Source organism: Chenopodium album, chromosome 19 (genome assembly GCF_948465745.1).
Source record: "Chenopodium album chromosome 19, dcCheAlbu1.1, whole genome shotgun sequence".
Classification (NCBI taxonomy): Eukaryota; Viridiplantae; Streptophyta; class Magnoliopsida; order Caryophyllales; family Amaranthaceae; genus Chenopodium; species Chenopodium album.
This window is the reverse complement of record NC_137852.1, coordinates 34,727,455-34,733,102: the sequence shown is the minus strand read 5'-3', so window position 1 is coordinate 34,733,102 and position 5,648 is coordinate 34,727,455. Positions and strand designations below refer to the sequence as shown.

At 39.5% G+C, this 5,648-nt stretch overlaps 1 non-coding gene across 1 annotated transcript; it reads right to left on the bottom strand.

Moving 5' to 3' along the window:
- Positions 1 to 3,605: 3,605 nt before the first annotated feature.
- On the bottom strand, positions 3,606 to 3,712 carry LOC145596329 (small nucleolar RNA R71). The gene has a single exon (XR_014103174.1). It is a non-coding gene; the product is annotated as a small nucleolar RNA R71 (small nucleolar RNA).
- Positions 3,713 to 5,648: the final 1,936 nt, after the last annotated feature.

The window sequence follows — 5,648 nt, the reverse complement described above, 5'->3', positions numbered from 1 at the left end:
CCAAAAATTCCAAGGTAGGCTCCTTGTAAGTACGGTAAGCATCGGCGATGAAAGTCCCCAATCTCAAGTTCAAAAGTAATGACCGCACATCATCATCGATCCCCAACTTCAACATATCGGGTTGAAAGTGATGGCGGGTTTGTTTGAGGGTTCTTTCATCTTTGAGATTTTGGTAAAAGGCTTTTTGTTTTTCGATGAAATTTTTCTTCTTTGGAAGAGAGGTTGGAGGTCGTGTTTGAGTAGAAGATGGGTTGGAAGTACTAGGCCTAGAAGATAAACTAGGCCTAGAGGAGGTGCTTGGGCGGGGAGGCTCTTCAATGCTAACATCGGTTTTTCGCTTTTTGGTGAGTTTCTTGAGGTATTTAGACATTTTGAGAGGTATAAGAAATCACCAACAACCAATCAAGTAATCAACCAAAGAACCAAGAACACCACACCCAAATTCAACGCTTACTACCAAAATCACCAAACTTCCAATTTCACAATTTCTTTCAACCAAACCAAATCCAAACCAATCAATAATATCAATGTACCAAGAAAAATTCCTTTCAATCAATCCAAGAGCAAAACACAAAGCCAATTCCAAAATCACCACTTACTACCAACTTTCCAAAATTTCAACTCACAAGAATTCAACCAAAATTGATGAAAATTGCTACAAAATCAACAAACAACACAATGTCATGCAAAATCAATCAACAATCATCACTAATTCACAACCAAAATCAAGAACAATCATCAAAAATCACAAAATCAATACTGCACTATTCATGCTTATACAAAATTGTAAATCATGCAAATTTATGGTATAATTGACAAAATTAAAGCAAGGATTAGTGATTATACCGTCAAAGAAGCAAGATAAACCAAGTTTGAGCAAGCAATTCCAACTCCACACAAAACCCCCAAATTTTCGGCCAAAATGTGTAGGAGAGAGAGTGAGTGAAATTTGGGTCAAATTGTGAGGAATTTATAGTGTAGGAAGACTTGTGAGTGATTTGAGTGAAAAAGGAGTGATTTTAGTGAGGAAATTAGTGAATTTAGATGGTGAATGGGAGATGTAATGGTGCGCACAAGGAGGGTTTGGAGAGGAGAATTCGTGGTGGTGAGGATGGAGAATGGAGGAAATGAAGGGAAAGAAGGAGAAAGAAGAAGATAAAGGCCCCGTCCAGCCATGTGCGGCCGCACAAGGCTGGTGTGCGCCCGCACACGAAGTATGTGCGCCCGCACAAGCCTTGTGTGCGGCCGCACATACTGTGCCGTCTCCTTCCTTCTTTTTTTTCTCAAAAATTTGATACTTACTGCCTATTTGGGTGTGCACATGAATCATGATGGTGATGAGGAACAACATAGGCAGTAGCAAAAATTATTTTCAAAGTCCCAAAAATTGAAAATTCATGTGCACACCTCAAAAATTCACCAAGCATTAATTTCCTCCATTATTCAAAATATGAATTTCCTATCTCACTGATGTGTTCATTTTATATATATGTTTATCCCCGTCCCTTGGTCGTAATTAGTAGTGTTTTTGGCTCAACCGAGCCACTTTTATTACTAATTTGTGTTTTCCAGTGCTTTGGTAGTTTTTCTTGTGTTTTGTAGGAAATTGCATTCTTGGAGCATTTTCCCGGGTTTTTAGAGGAGCATCTACAAGTATTGGAAGACCGCGACCCAGTTCGATAGCCCAAGACCGATTGGAGTCATCAAATCGGTGATTAAGGGCTCGAGTATGAAGATCCAAGGAAGAAACTCGGATTGGGCCGAGGAGAAGAGGCCCAATCGAGTTGTTGGTGGCCCAAAAAGAAGCCGCCCATGTTCGTGGGCTCCGCCCGGTGCACGCGCCCGGCCGGGCGGGCCAGATCGAGACGCGCCCGGTGCACGCGCCCGGCCGGGCGCGAGAAAGCCATTAGGGGAAAAAGAGCGGGCCCGGTCGGGCGGCCCCTTGCCCGGCCGGGCGCGTGTCGTTCTCTAGGGAGGTTTAGCCTTCCGTTCAATTTTTGTTTAGCGTTTAGAGCTTGCTTAGTATTAATGTAATTTTTATTAGGCGAGATGATGATCTCTTATCATTATTATTACTCTAGTTTTAGTTTTTCTCCTCCTTCTCTCTACTTAACTTTCTCTCTCTAGATTTTATTTTCCTTCCTTGTTCTTGACACTCTTGTAATTCCGCCGTCTTGGTACGATTTCTCCTTTTATTAATTTCAGTATTTTATTCTTTCCGATTTCTGTTATGTCTTGTTTAATTATTATGCTTTGCTTAGTTTTGATCATGTCTGAGTAGTTTCCTTCTAGGGTTTATGGGGATCTAATAAATAATATGAAGGGGTTAAATATATGATCGTTAATTATTAATGCTTAATTGATTTCTTATTGATTGTTTACATGCTATGCAATTAGATTTGGCCAGATTTGATTGTATGAGTTTAGCAATATTGATTCGAGATTCGAGAGATGAGAATTGATGTTTAGGCTTAGTTTCAATAAGCAGATTAATTTATAAATGGTTAGGTCGAGATTCGAGAGATGAGATTTAATACCGGTAAATTAATTCTGTGATTTAATACGTAGCGAAAGCCCTTTACGATCTGATTAATTGATGCATTGATGATTGGTTATCATGTTTACCCTGGAATATTGTTTATTAGTGAACCTATACCCTAGACTTTATTAATATTGTTTTCTTCCCTTACTCATTCTCCCTACTTATATCCTTCGTAGTATAGACTTTTATTCACAAAAATATTGGTTACTTTAATAATTTAGATTATAATTAATTAATTAGGAATAAAAAGACTTGTTTCCCTGTGGATTCGACCCTACTTCCCTATCTGCATTAGCTAGTGGACTTAGGTAATTATTTTTGATTAGGTGATACGACTTTAGCCTGTCAAAATTTGGCGCCGTTGCCGGGGAAACGGTTTTATTTTTATTTCTAATTGTTTTTATAGTTTAGATTATTTTCTCTTTTGCCTCAAGGGACATTAGTTCTTTGAGGTAGTACTAATATCTGTTTTTTTTTTAGTTCCTTGTTTATGCCCAGGTGTTCCAGATCAGGTTACATTCCATTCGATCCTGAGATCGAACGCTCGTTTCATAGACAAAAGAATCTTTACAGGCAGATCTTAGCAGATTCCGGGAGTAGTGATATTCCTGGAAATCCATTACCTTCCTCTAGTGATTCGGAGCATTCATCTGATTCAGAACTAGAGATGGGTACACCACCACCTCCACCACCTCGTAAGCTAAGCGATTATTCGCAACCATCGCTGACAGATTTTCCGCATCTTTCTCCTACGCCCGATCTCGAGGGAGTCCAGTTCGAGATCAAACCCCAATTCATCACGATGATAGAAAGAAAGCAATTCAGTGGAGCAAAGGGTGAAGATCCTAACCTTCACATTGCAGATTTCTGTCAATACTGCAATACTATTAGGTAGAATGGGGTAACGCAGGATCAAATCAGGGAGATTCTTTTTCCCTTTTCTTTGTGTGGAAAAGCTAAATTATGGTTTAATGGTTTGAATAGAGCTGCACTTGGTATTACTAACTGGGAGACTCTTGCGTTGAATTTCTATAATAAATATTACCCTGCAGAGAAAACAGCTTTATTAAGAAGCGCCATTCAGAACTTTGCCCAGGAACCAGATGAAGCATTATATGAAGCTTGGGAAAGGTTCAAAGATCTGCAGAGGGAGTGTCCTCACCACAATTTGGCTAAGTGGCAACTAATTCAAGCCTTTTACAACGGATTAGGAAATGCATCTAGAACAATTTTAGACTCCGCAGCTAGCGGTAGATTTATGAATTTAAATGTTGATGATGCAGGTCAGGTTATTGAAGATATGGCAATCCATAATTCCCAATACGGGAATGCTAGAGGTTTTGCTCACAAGGGCAAACATCATGTTGATTCAGTCACTCTTTTGCAAGCCCAGCTTACCTCTATTTGTCAGAAATTAGATAATCTCACCACGAACAATTCTAATTATGTTGCTAATGTTTCTGCTGTCGCTAATAATGCTAATGATGCTTTTTGTGAAAATTGTGGCAGTGTAGGTCATTATGAACAAGATTGCAGGAGTTCTATGGAGCAAGTTAATGCTTTCCAAACTTATAAGCAAAATAATCCTTACTCCAATTCCTACAATCCTGGCTACCGGAACCATCCCTACCTATCTTACCGTAGCACCAATGTTCAAAATCCTCCACCTCCACAACAACCACAACAAGCACCCCCTCCACAGCAGAAATACTACCATCCTCATGCCAATCAGAAACCCCCATCACAACCCCCTACTACATCTTCTGATCCTACTTTATCAGAAATTAGGGCAATGCTGACTAATATGCAAAAGCATATGGAGAGTAGAGACCAACAGATTGACTCTATTATAGCCCATAATAAAGTCATGGACACCCAAATTGCCCAATTGTCCTCTACCCTTCAAACTCGTCAGCAGGGAGCTTTACCAGCGCAGGGAATCCAACCAACGGATCATGCAAATGCAATCACCCTAAGGAGTGGTTCACACTACGATGGGCCTCCTATGCCCAAAGATGATGAACCTGTTATAAAAAAAATTGCTAATCCTGATTCCGTTGTACCAATTTCCCCTGCAGGGCTGCAGGGTAAAATTCCTGGTGCTAATATTTTTGATGATTCATTGCAGGGTACAACCCCAGGGAAGGATACACCCCAGGAGAAGAGTAGGGAAGCACCACCAGTTATCAAATTACCTTTCCCTAATCGCCAACTAAAGACTAAGTTGGACAAGCAGTTTGGTAAGTTTCTGGAGGTTGTTAAAAATTTGCAGGTAACGGTTCCTTTCACTGAACTTATTACACAGGTTCCTGCATACGCTAAATTTATGAAAGATATTTTGACTAGGAAGAGGGCCTTTAATGAAGTAGAAACTGTCGCTTTTACTGAGGAGTGTAGTGCATTATTACAAAATAAATCTCCTCCTAAATTAAAGGATCCTGGTAGTTTTTCTATCCCTTGTCATATTGGTAATGTCTTCATAGATAAAGCATTATGTGATTTGGGTGCTTCTGTGAGTGTAATGCCATCGTCTGTCTGTTCTAAATTGAATATGGGTGAATTAAAAATTACTAATATCACTTTGCAAATGGCAGATCGTTCTGTTAAATACCCCTTAGGTATTTTAGAGGACGTCCCTGTTAGAGTCGGTAAATTTTTCATCCCTGTTGACTTTGTTGTTTTAGACATGGCCGAGGACACACAAATACCCATTATATTAGGTAGGCCTTTTCTCCATACTGCAGGAGCCATTATAGATGTTAAAAATGGTAAACTAACCCTATCTGTTGGTGATGATAATATTACTTTTAATTTAGGGAAGGTTTTAAAAGGTCCTATGCTTGAGGAAAACTGTTGTTTGATTGATGTGTTGGACATAATGGATGATATTTGTGATGATAGCTTGACACAGATTCTTGCAAGGGATCCCTTGGAAGAAATACTTTGTGGTAATTTGTCTGTAGGTGATGCGAGTATCTGGAGCAAGGAGGTGGATATTATTGAAAAAGCACTTGCCATAGAAGAACTGGATGACAATGACAATAAGAAGGTAGTAAAATTAGTTCAGGAATCGAAACCTGCAGAGGTAAAGAAACCTGAACTAAAA